This window comes from Eptesicus fuscus, chromosome 9 (assembly GCF_027574615.1).
Source record: "Eptesicus fuscus isolate TK198812 chromosome 9, DD_ASM_mEF_20220401, whole genome shotgun sequence".
Classification (NCBI taxonomy): Eukaryota; Metazoa; Chordata; class Mammalia; order Chiroptera; family Vespertilionidae; genus Eptesicus; species Eptesicus fuscus.
Window position 1 is genome coordinate 79,826,285 of NC_072481.1, and position 12,949 is coordinate 79,839,233.

General features: G+C 43.0%; 1 non-coding gene across 1 annotated transcript; it reads right to left on the bottom strand.

Moving 5' to 3' along the window:
- Positions 1 to 11,397: 11,397 nt before the first annotated feature.
- Positions 11,398 to 11,504, bottom strand: LOC114233214 (U6 spliceosomal RNA). The gene has a single exon (XR_003619357.2). It is a non-coding gene; the product is annotated as a U6 spliceosomal RNA (small nuclear RNA).
- Between the last annotated feature and the right edge of the window lie 1,445 nt (positions 11,505 to 12,949).

The following is a 12,949-nucleotide window of genomic DNA, read 5'->3' on the forward strand; positions in this document are numbered from 1 at the left end:
ATGAGAAAATGAATGAAATGAAATCTGGCTGCCACCAGAGGGGAGAACTGAGGATTAATGATAGAAGAAACAAAAGTTAGATGTGAAAGGCTGTATGTTATCATACTACAATTAAAAATAATAATAAACTGAGTGGACATTTTGAGAATCTTCATACAAATTCCATCTTCCCTCCTGCTCCACAAAGGTTAAGAAGATCCTGGACATTGCAATCACTTTAACATCCCCAGACCTTAACTCATTAGGGTCAAACTCCTGGCATTTAACTAATTAATTAATTTATGTGCTAGATATTTTATGATAATATTTTAGATATTAGAATGAAAAATGTCAGAAGTGTCATCAGGCAGAAGGTGAATCAATGGACTAGAACTAGATAATCCACATAATAAATATTCAGCTCTTGACAGTCTTGAGTCGCTCGAATATAGGTATTAGAATCTCAAGATGTTTCTAGTATTAATGTCCTTTTTTATGTGTTTTAAAACAGCCAAATTCGTGCATGTCGCCTGTCATCTAGTAGTAACTATAAAAATTCAATTTGATTTAATTCAAAACAATTTAAGTTATTGAATGTCTACTGGAATTATTACACAAGGCATTTTAGGGAGTGATATATAAAGAAGGTCAAGTTCTGATAAATTTGGCTGCGTGATGTATTGCCTGTTTGACACATTGCCTGCAGGATGCTCATGGCAGATAATTTTTTATCTTACAATTGTGGGCTGGAAGGATATGGGAGGATTCCTTTCTGTTGGATTAATAAGGAGATAATCAAATCTGAGTTAAGAAAGGACAAAGATGTTGAATCTGAAAAAGAGTTCAATAGCAATAAAGAGGCTTCCAATGACCTGGATGACAAGCATTTCAATCAAGAGAAAAATATGAAGAAAAACAAACAAACAAACAAAAAAATTAAGGTGATGAAAAAGTGGTTTTTTAAAAGGAATAGAGATTTTTTTAAACATTGATTCATAAACATACATCTCAGTGGACAACCTTGATTTTATGTCAGATCAAGAAAAGAGGGAAAGGAAGAAGAGTTTTTAGATGACGATAAAAGCCAAAGAAAGATGAAGCTTTAGACAGATGAAGACAACAAAAGTTAGCAGGAGGCCCTGCTGAGAGCAGACACAGCAAGAGTCTGCATATATGAGGAGCTAAAAAGGAAGTATCCAGCATCCAGCAGGACAAAACCTTTTAGAAAAAAAAGGAGAAAAAGGAAATTTATCATAGAATTAGAATAATAAAATAGAAAACAAGACAAACTTTGATAACTTTAAAGGCACAGTTGGCTTAAGTTTCTAGCATTTGTTATTGGTTGAATTAGGTATAAGTGGCTCCTTAGGTAGTCCACCTATAATCAAGAGACAATTTCTGCAACAAAACAAGCACACAGTATGTTGGCCTTGGTATAACAGACACCTATTGTGTGTTTGTTGTTGGCCTATAGGATGCCTGACCCATTTCTAAGAGCATGGGACCAGTGTATTAATCATGATGCTTTTGGCTGTAGGTAATAGGAAGACCAAATAAACCAGCTTCAACAATAAGAAAAATATGTATCACCTCCCATAGCAGAAAGTCAGGAGGAGGTAGGGATAAACTGGTCTCCAAGATCATGAACTCAGCTGCTCAACACTAGCAGTATGACCTGGATTCCTTTTGCCTGACTGATCTGCTGTCCTCTGCATGTGTGCTAGCTCCCCTTACTCACAAGATCACTCTACCAGCTCTAGGAATCACATCCTCACACAATGCCAAAAGCCAGAAAAAAAGAGGCACAAGACTGTCCTGAGGCCCCCTTTTAAAGAGAAAACAGAACCTGAGCTGAAACTTTCAGACCCTCACATATTGGTTGGTAAAGATCCCATGAAATGTCATTCTTAAACCAATCAATGACAAGAGGAATCAGGTTACCAATTTGCTTAGCTTAATCAAGATGTATCTCTAAGAGGCTGGAAGGGCCAGCCTCCCCTAAGCCAGACCGATGCCTGAATAGAATCAGGGTTTTGTTAGTAAGGAAGTGGCATTTGGGGGAAAGGGTGTTGGGTAGGCAAGAGTGGTGTCTGCTATAACCTCTCATTCTTAATCATTACACAATAATATTCACTTTTGTGATGTACAGGTCTATGGGTTTTGATAAATGCATAGAGTTGTGTAATACAATTGAGATATAGAAATGTGTATTATGAAAGTGGGTGGATGAATTTATGATCAACCAGCATGGATTTTCTATCTATACTAATAAAAGGGTAATATGCAAATTGGTCAGGACACCCTCACAGTAACAACCGAACAGCAGGCTGTGTGGGGTGACCAGGTCGGCAGGGGGGTTAGAGAGGGATGACCAAACAACCAAACAGCAGGCTGCGTGGGGTGACCAGGCCGGAAGGGGGGGCAGTGAGGGGCAACCAGCCCAGCAGGGGGGGGGGCAGTTGAGGGCAACCAGGCCAACAGGAGGGGCATTTGGGGGTGACCTGGCCAGCAGGGGAGGCAGTGAGGGGCAACCAGGCTGGCAGGGGGGGAAGTTGGGGGTGACCAGGCTGGAGGGGGGGCAGTAAGGGGTGACCAGGCTGGAGGGGGGGCAGTAAGGGGTGACCAGGCTGGCAGGGGGGGCAGTGAGGGGCAACCAGACCAGCAGGGGGGGCAGTTGGCAACCAGGCCTGTGGGGGGGCAGTAAGGGGCAACCAGGCCTGTGGGGGGGGGGGCAATAAGAGGTGACCAGGCTGGCGGGTGGGACAGTTAGGGGCAACCAGGTCAGCAGGGGAGGGGGGCAGTTGGGGGTGACCAGGCTGACAGTGGGGGCAATTAGGGGTGATCAGGCCAGCAGGCAGAGGTGGTTAGGGGTGATCAGGCTGGCAGGGGGCACAATTAGGGGCAATCAGGCAGGCAGGCAGGTGAGCAGTAAGGAGCCAGCAGTCCCAGATTGTGAGAGGGATGTCCCTGCAGGATCGGGCCTAAACTGGCAGTCGGACATCCCCCGAGGGGTCCCAGATTGGGGATGCAGGCTGGGCTGAGGTGACCCCCCCTGCCCCCGTGCACAAATTTCATGCACCGGGCCGCTAGTTGTGGTATAAACAAGCAAGAGAGAGAGAATCATGGCTCTTATACTTTGTATCTTTTGCCTTTATAGACTTCCAGGAGGACACCCAGGCAATGTCTAGGTCCGATATAGGAGGTACAAACAGCACATTATGGAGGCTTGAAGAAGGAAGAAACTCCCACTCTGGAGCTATGACCAGTCTTGTCCTGGTGACTGTTAATGATTCCCAGGTACCGACGCAAAAGGCCACCTCTGGTTGCTGCCCTGCAATTGACCTGAGTGTTTCCTTTGCTCCCTAGGACTCACTGCCCTTGCTTCATTTTGCCCATGCTTCTTGTCATCTCTCAGCTAGCTGGCTGAGGCTGTGCAGGTCCAGAGTCAGGTCCTGTTTTCAGCCTGAGTCTGCAGAGGGCCCCATTCCAGGGAGGACCGGAGTGCTTCCAGATGGCGTAGTGCTCACTTGGGTTTGCCTTTTGATTTTTATTATGGCAGGTACATGATGCTGACGGGCTATTGTAGGAGACAGGCATGGCCTCTGGAATGAGGTTGAACACTAAAATAATATAATAAAATTAAATAAAGAGTATAATAAGAACAGCAAACACAGTGGCTAACATTTACAAACCCAAAGGCTGTCTAGCCGAGAGCAGCTTTTCAGGCCCGTTCAACAATACTTACAGTGTTTAGAGTCCCATGAATGAGCCCAACTGTGGCTGAAACCGCAGTCATCTAGCCCGGTTGCTTTCTTCCAGGGAGCTGGCGCCAGTGCTTGTCTTTAATTGCCCAGGGCCAGCGCTTGCCCGTATAGTGCCTTTGTGCAAAGTAGAAAAAGGCTCCTCTTCCTCCTAATCCTGATTCCCATCTATAAGAAAACCATTGTCATATGCAGTAAAATTGTAATAGTCGGCATACAAATCCTTGGGTCATGAACCTTGAACAGTGGCCGTTAAGTGGCAGCCAGTGCTGCTGTAAACAGTAGTTTCAGGACCCAGTTGTTTGGGGGATGAGAAAATTCCTATTGTGTCAGGAATGTAGCAGGGCTGGGCCAGCAGTTTGAAGGTGTCTGACAGCATATTAATTTATTCATTTGTCAGTTATGGAATGGTTTCTATATTGTGGGTGTGGTACTAAGTGCTATATAAGAATTATCTCATTTAATGTCCACAAAATAACTGTGGACAGGTATTATTTTTATCTCTACAGACGAGGAAATAAAAGTTTAGAGAGTTTCTATCACTTGCCCTAATTCCTATGGTCAGTAGGTGACAGAGCTTGCCTAGAATCTTGATCGGGCTGACACTAAGGCTACCACACTGCTTCTGAACACACACGCACATGTGTGTGCGCATATATAAATTGTTTTTGTTTACATATAACAGATCTGTTGGAATTTATTTTGGTAATCCTAGTGGATATTCATATTATCATATTTCTTTCTTTTAATATATTTTTGTTGGGTTTCTCAGAAAAAGAGAAGTGGGCCCTGTGATACTTAAGATGCTACAGAAGATGATGTAAACACATCAAAAATTGCAAATATTAAGGGGAAAATATCTCTTTTTAGATAAAGTGATTGAAGACAATACAAGTAGCTGCTTTACCCACAGAGGTGAACTGAACAGTGCTTCTGTCGCTTGCTCAATTAGCAGGATCAGCTCTCCAAATTGGAAGCAGTTGGCATAGATTCAAGCCTCAGAGGCGGATCTTTTGCAGGGATAATCCTTAAGATCTCACAGAGACAACGTGGCGGCTTCCTCTCAAACAAATGCCAAAGAGGAACTTGGTGGCCAAGGACCAGATTTTTCTTTCTTTTTGGTTTCTGTAGTCATGGGAGCATAGCGTTGGGTCCAATAAAACACTTGCTAAGTGCTGCTATCTTCTCTGAGGAAGCTGATTGGAGTGCGGAATGAAAAATTTTATCCAACAGCTTTTTATTTGGTTCTCTGACACCAAGGATTCTTAATGTAACTGATTTCCTCTTCCTAACTAGATGTAGCAATTAGAGTTGCCTGTAAGAGTTTAGCCTAGAGTTTTCTTGTGAGAGTCTCACCCTCATGTGTCTGCCTGCCTCACAGCACCACTGCTGTGTAACTGCAGCGAAATTCACATCTTTTTAAAGCAGAGGAGATATTCACAGCCAGATGCACGTAGCTGGCTCTTCAATCCCGCTGGATTCAAGAAGTAGGTGCAAAGCACTTTGCCAGCTACTCTTGGGTGATAGAAAGATGAGCAGGACAGTATGGCTGGGACTGCTAGACTCCTGTGAGCCATTCAACATATATTTATTGAGTACCTACTCTTTCTAGGCACTGTTCTAGGCACGGGGCATAGAGCAATAAGGTAAACAGACAAAGTCCATGCACTTTCTGGTTGGGGAGACAGACAACAAAGAAATAAGTAAAATGTATAGTATGCTAGGTAATGATAAGTATGACGCAGGCGTTATTGTAATCTAGGAATATGCATTAGAAACAAACAAACACCCTCTGATGCCATGTGTTGCTGCAAAGTGCTCTGGGATTATAATGGAAGAAATTCGTTTTGATAGAGGAGGGATTTGTGAAAGAATTTGTACAAGTGGTGAGATTTAATCTGGACCCTGAAGAAAGTTTAGGCCAGATGAATATAGCCACAGTGCAGGGAGGGAAGGAGGAAACCTCCCCATTATGAACATCTCAGCACAGGTCCAGGAGAGACAAGAGGAGATAAAAGCACATTCAGAGGAGCTGAATAGCTTACTACATCCTCAACAGTGGGTGGGACGACACGTGGAACAGGAACCTGGTCTGGGAAGGTATTTGGAGACCAAGTGATAAAGAATTTTGACTAAAGAGTATGGGTTGAGCCCTGCACACAACGGGGAGTTATTGAGTGTTTTACGTGGGAAGTGGTCTGAGCTGATGTGTTTGTGGATGGCAATGTGTCAGCTGGACGCTTTGTCCAGGTGCAGGGCGATACCTGGGGTGGTGCTGGTCCTGGTGGCTGGCACCTCATGGGATTGAGAAAGAGTCTTTGGTTTCTCTTAAAAAGCAAGTGGCACTCTTCTATTACTGAGATGATTTCATAATAACAAAAATGTGTTCTTTCTCAAGCCACTGACATTCAAGTTCAAGGGCAGTAAATTGAGGCTCTGATAGGTTCACAGATGCATCCTTTTACAGCTGTAGTTGAGCAACTTGGGAGCTGGAAAGCTTGAGTGTTATCTTGTATCAAACTTCAGTGAAGGCTTATGCAGACACACCTTAGAGATATTGAGGGTTCAGTTCCAGACCACTTCAATAGAGTGAGTATCACAATAAAGCAAAATCTTTTAAAAATATATATATTTTATTGATTTCAGAGAGGAAGGGAGAGGGAGAGAGAGAAACATCAATGGTGAGAGAGAATCATTGATCGGCTCCCTCCTGCATGCCCCACACTGGGGATTGAGCCCACAACCCGGGCATGTGCCCTGGGCCAGAATCGAACCCGGGACCCTTCAGTCTGCAAGCCGATGCTCTATCCACTGAGCCAAACCAGCTAGGGCAAAGCAAAATCTTTTTGTTAGTGAAGTGTCTTGCCTTCAATTTGTAAAATAAATAAATAAATAAATAAATAAATATAAATAAATAAATCTATATAATAAAAACCCAGTGATCGTAATGCTGTAATGACCAAAGACCAGTCACCAGGAGGGACTTGACACTGGGTCCAACGACATGCCAGGTCTGGGTCTTGCATGATTTCGTGCGCTGGGCCTCTAGTAAATAAATACATAAACAACATCTGTAAAGTGCAATAAAGCACAATAAAATGAGGTATGCTCGTATAAAGAGGTGTGTCTTCTCTTGACAAATTGCATGTGGATAATCAGATAACTTTTGGAAAGGAATGAATTCCACCATCTTCACTCTCCTGATATTGTGATTTAACCTCATACATCCATAAGTATTACAGAGCCTCAAAGAGAAGAGAAGCAGCAAATACTTCAATTTCACTGGTTTATTTCACTATCATTCCTCAGTTGACTCTCCTTTGCTAACTTAGCCAACAATATTTGGTTCACTTGAGTTTAAAGAAAAAAAGAAAAACATTTTCCATTTCCTTGTTCTTTCTCTTCTTCCACATTTTCCTTCTCTACATTTATTAGGCTCATTTCCATCTCCTCTCTTTGTTGGTGTTTAATGGAGATGCTTACATGGGGGGAGGGGGAGGTTTAGACACTTTCGCCAAATAGTGTATATAATGTGATTCTTTCTCCATCTTTCATCAAAGGCTTGAGTGAAGCGTCCATTTCTCAGAAATGCGTGTGGAGTTGGCTGTAGTATTGTAGCCTATTTCCTGGTGGGTGTGGACCTGGAACAGGGCTGCCCCTGGGGGGTCTGCTGTCCTGGACACAGAAAAAGGATGCGATGCACTTTGTTCTCTCCCCAGGGATTAGTCGTAGACATTTGAGGACTGGCAAAGAAATGGGTATTAACATGGATACTTTGAAAGGACGAAGGCTTGCCAAGGCTTAAGTCTTTGAGTTGTTTTTGAGGATTGTTTCAGTCAGTCAAACCCACAATGCTGGAAATCCCAGAATCCTAATGCCATTTGGCTCTACCTGCATACCTTCTCACGCTTTGTTTGAAGTTTTGTTTTGTTTGTTTTTCCCCTTGAAAAACAAGTGGTAGTTAAAAAATATGTAAAATTGCTTCATAGGGTGGAATTAGGCTGCTTCAAAATGGAACTGTAAGAACCATAAACAGTGAGGATTATTGCAACCAATAACTGCACCCTCAAACTCAAGGGCACTGGTGGAGAGAATTTGAGCTGTTAGTCACACTCCTTAACACAGCAAGCAAAACAGTTTATTTGCTGCTCTGTTCCTTCAGATGTTCTGCATGAAACCATCTGAGGCCATGTGTGATTTTGAAGCAGCATTCGGTGAGACTCAAGAGCTGCAATGGCCTGTGTTTGTAAATTTGCCCTGGTACCAATTCCAATGTGGATGTTGGGGTGGGGGGTCTTCCCATACAACACTGGGCAATTCTGACACCATCTACCCAGAGAGAGCATCTGATTCTGCAGATTAAGGGTTCAGTCCTACAAGGCTACCCCTCCCCTCACCCCCAGCCTCAAATATCAGTCCAAGTCCAGGCTGTGACTTATGCTTCTGACTGACTGGCTATAAACCAAAGGTTCCCATAACCTCTTCCTCAGGTTCAATTAATTTGCTAGAGTGGCTCACAGAACTCTGAGAAACATTTTACACACTAGATCAAGTATGTCAAACTCACGGCCGCATTCAGCCCACAAAGAATATTTTTGCGGCCCATCCAATATAACAGTATGTAAGAAATGTTTTAATAAAAATTTCATAACTTAATTTTTATAATATCCTGTTATACATAATTATTAATAATGAACTACAATGTTTGCTAATGACTGATTACTATAATCGTGTTGCATTCATTTCCCTTATGCACCTTATGCACAGGTGCACCATTTCTCTCCACTAATACCAGCAGCGAATATTTTAGCAGCCAATTGCCATATCATTAGTCTTGGACTGACTTGTTTGGTGTGAGCAACAGGAAATATTTCGCTTTCTGAGAACAAGAAAAATAGGTTTATTTACATTACGCTTATTAATTTGTGCAGTTATTCAGTGTCTGTTAATGTTCAAGAAAAAATATTTTTTTATTAAAATGTTCTATTATTTTAATGATTACTCATTTATTTCAGCTCTTTATAGTCAGCATGTCTCTGTCGAAATAAACCTACGTTTCTATGAAAATTGAAGCTTTTGTGTTTTTTTTGCGGCCCACATAAACTTAAACCTTGTTTATTTGGCCCGTGTTAGCCTTTGAGTTTGACATGCTTGCTCTAGATCACTGGTTTATTATAAAAGGATATAACTCAGGAACATCAGGTGGAAGAGCTGTATGAGCAAGATATGGGGAAAGGGCATGGATGGAGCTCCCACACTTTCCCAGCACCTCCCTGTGTTCACAAACCTGGATGCTCTTTGAACCCTCTCCTTTTAGGGCTTTATGGGAGCTTCATTACATAGACATGAGTGGTTAACTATTAGTGGTTAATTCAACCTCCAGCCCTTCTCCCTTTCCTGGAGTCTGGGGGATGAAACTGAAAGTTCCAACCCTCTTATCACATGGTTGGTTCTCAAGGCACCAACCCCCATCCTTAGGCTCTGTCCCAAGTCACTCATTAATATAACAAAAGACACCTTTATTACTCTCATAATTTATAAAATTCCAAGGGTTTTAGGAGCTCTGTGCCAGAAACAGGAACAAAGACCAAATATATGTTTATTATAAATCAAGATGGCACAATTTGATTCCTGGCTCTCCCTCTCTCTGGCTCTGTGACCTTGAACAGTCACTTCACCTCTCTGTGCTTCAGGTTCTCATCTGTAAATGAGGTCAATAAGAGCACCTTTGTCATAAGCATGTGGTGAAGATAAAATGAGTTAATTCCTGTAAAGCCATTAGAACAGCCTAATATCTAGTGCTGGACTTTTATTAACAGCGCCGCTAAGGGACCCTAACAGAGTCTTACGTACTGTTATAAAACAAAATTCAACTGAGTTAATTTGAAGATCTAATTGGATTTATTCAGTGATTTATAAATTGGGCAGCATCACATTTAGCAAATGGAAAGGAGCTCTGAGGAGCTGTACAAAATGGAAGGCATGTAGAGGCCAGGGGGAGGAAAGGAGAGTTTCTAGAAGAGTGGATTACTTCAGGCAAGATCATCTTCCTTTGGGAGCGGGTGGGGGGTCTACTCGGATTACCTGACTAGTGCAGACCAGGTAATTCCAGATTGACCGAGTAAAGGTCACATTTCCAGGGGACTAAAACTGCAATTAAATCTTAGTTTGCTGATGTAGGGCTTAGCACAAGTGCTCCTTCTTGGGCCTGTTGTTACTTTTTTAACAGTCCTGAGTATAAATGTAGGTTAAATAGCAGAGAGGGAAAGGGAAGCATGGCTTCTTTTCTAAAGGAAACAGAGCTTTCAAGCACAGGGGTGATATGAAGAGGGGAAAAGCTTTCTAGAATCCATTACTGAAATGGGGGCTCCCACAGACTTTCTCCTTTTTCACAATGATTAATTCATTTGTGTTACACTTGCTTTTTGTAGAGCTTATAGAACTCAAACCAAAAAAGTAATGGTTATACATTTGTGGGGACTTGGGCTTGACTAGATAACCCGAATGCCATTTCAGTAGGCACTGCCTAACTCTAGGGGTGTCATCCACAGCCCCCACCTATGACCAATGAACTGCATGTGTAGGGTGGCCTTTGGAGAAGCTTAGATATGGTAGCTTTGTCTGTCTGTCTGTCTTTTTTCTACCCCCTAACTCTCTTCCATGTTACACTCTCCTGCCCCATATCAGCAGCAGCCTCTGGTTTTGAACACAAGGACTTGTGTTGCTTGCAATCATTTTATAAAGCTGCCTGATTTCCATTATAAATAATCATGAAATTGGGGGTGAAGGAGAAAGGTAACGACATTTTAAGCTACAAAAAGGTGGTGATTCAATTTTGTTCTCTTTATTAAGAAGCCTAGTCTCAATCAGATAATTTGCAGCTAAGTTTTACCTGGAGCATGCTTTCTCAGTCATGTTAAATTCATGGGGCAAATCCTCCTAGGATTTAGACAGTTTTAATAACAGAAATGCTGATATAAAGAGAAGGGAAAGGCAGCATGTTCCAACCATTAAGGAGAAAAATGGGTTAAGATGTTACTAATAAGCCATGCTATATTTTTATCCTACTATTTTTCTTCATCTGAAGGAATATTGAGATGAGATTTTAAATTCTGAATGATTATCTGACAGCTCCTATCTCTAGGATAAATTATTAGCAAGGGTTTTATTTTGCTATTAACTTTACTGAAAACTCAAGAGGACACAGGTTTACCAGAGCCCAGAGGAAGAAGTGAAATCTACAGGCAAGAATGCCACGAACATAATGCCATGAACTTCTAGCTACTTCTAGATTCCCTTTCATAACCTGTGTGGACATTGACCTTCAGGGCGGTTGGGGTAGAGATTGGCAGGGCCCCTAGCACTTTCCTGGATATGGTCCCGACCTAAGTCTCATCTCCATCCTCACCACTCCACCCCGGCCCATCTCACCGCATGCTCAATATTCCAGTTGTGCCAAACCACCCACTGGTGCCAAATAGGCCACATTTGGAACAGTCTCCTTCCACCACCTTTCCTATTTGGGTAAGCATTGACTCATCTTTTTCTTTTCATAATGTTACTTTATTTTCCTTTTACAAAATGAAGCATTAAAGCCACCCAACATGTATATATTCCTATGGTTCCTTGCACATTTATTCTACCTAAAGTTAGGTGTGAACATATGGAACGCTTCATGAATTTGTGTCTTATTCTCGCATAAGGGCCACGCTAATCTTCTCTGTGTCATTCCAATTTTAGCATAGGTGCTGCTGAAATGAGCATGACTCATCTTTTAAAACTTACCTCCTATGTGACTTTATTCCAGAACTTTTTCCAAGAGAAGTTAGTGGCATCTTTTTCTGCCTTTCCATAGTAGCCAATACGTACTTCACTGTGAAGTTTGGTCTAATGCAATATTAGCTTAGTGTGTCACCTCCCCTTGGTAATCCAGAGCGGGCAGGGGCTTAATCTTGAATATCTGTATCCACTAGCCCAGGGTTTCTCAATAGCAGCAATATTGACATTTTGGGCTGAAAAATGTTGTTGTGGTTGGGTCTGTCTTGTGCACTGTAGGATGTTTAACATTACGTCTGGCCTACGTGTCAGTGTGACATTTTGCATACATTGCCCAATGTCTCCGGGGGGAGAAAACTGCCCCTGACTGGGAAGCACTGCTGTAGCCCTAACACAGCCTGATATATAGTAGGTGCTTAATAAATATTTGCTGGTTAATAAGTCAATGCCCAATTAATGAATAAAAAACTGAATTAACAGATGAAAAAAAGACCTTACTGTGGCTTTTACACACTCATCAAACTTTAAACTGTTATGCCAGCAGTCAAGTCTCTATGAACTGGCTCTACTTCCTTTCTCGCTCTTCTCTCATACACTTTGCTCCTCACCTGTAGGCTCTTCTGCATTATCATGCTTTGTTTTCTTCTTGCCAATCCAAACCCTGTTCTACCTTTAAGACAAAGAACAACTTATCTATTCCCAAAAGCCTTCCCCAGTTCACCTAATCCAGTGATCTCCTTACTTCACATTCTCTAAATATTTATGAATAGGGTCTCTGATGGAAAATTACAATACATACATTTTATATATGTACTAGAGGCCCAGTGCACAAAATTCATGCATGGGGGGGGGGCGGTGTCCCTCAGCCCGGCCTGCACCCTCTCCAATCTGGGACTCCTCCGACATCCCTCTCACAATCCAGGACCGCTGGCCCCTAACTGCTTGCCTGCCTGCCTGATTGCCACTAACCACCTCTGCCTGCCTGCCTGATCACCCCTAACTGCCTCTGCCTGCCAGCCTGATCGCCCCCAACTGCCCTCCCCTGCCAGCCTGATCACCCCCAACTGCCCTCCCCTGCCAGCCTGATCGCCCCCTAACTGCCCTCCCCTGCTGGCCTGATCGCCCTAACCACCTCTGCCTTGGCCCCCGCCACCGTGGCTTTGTCCAGAAGGAAGTGGGATGTCCGGAAGAGGTCCAGTCGATGCAGTCTAATTAGCACATTATCCCTTTATTAGAGGCCCAGTGCATGATTGAGTCATGCATGTGTAGGGTCCCCTACACGTTTTTGCTTTCGATTGCAGTGGAGCTGGGTGCCTGTCCACTGGTGCACCTGGCCTTTCAGAAGCCTCCGGCTTGGTGGAGGCTTCCGAAAGGCCTGGTGCCAGAGCGGACAGGCACCCAGCTCCCATGCTTTCGATCGAGAGGGAGCTGGA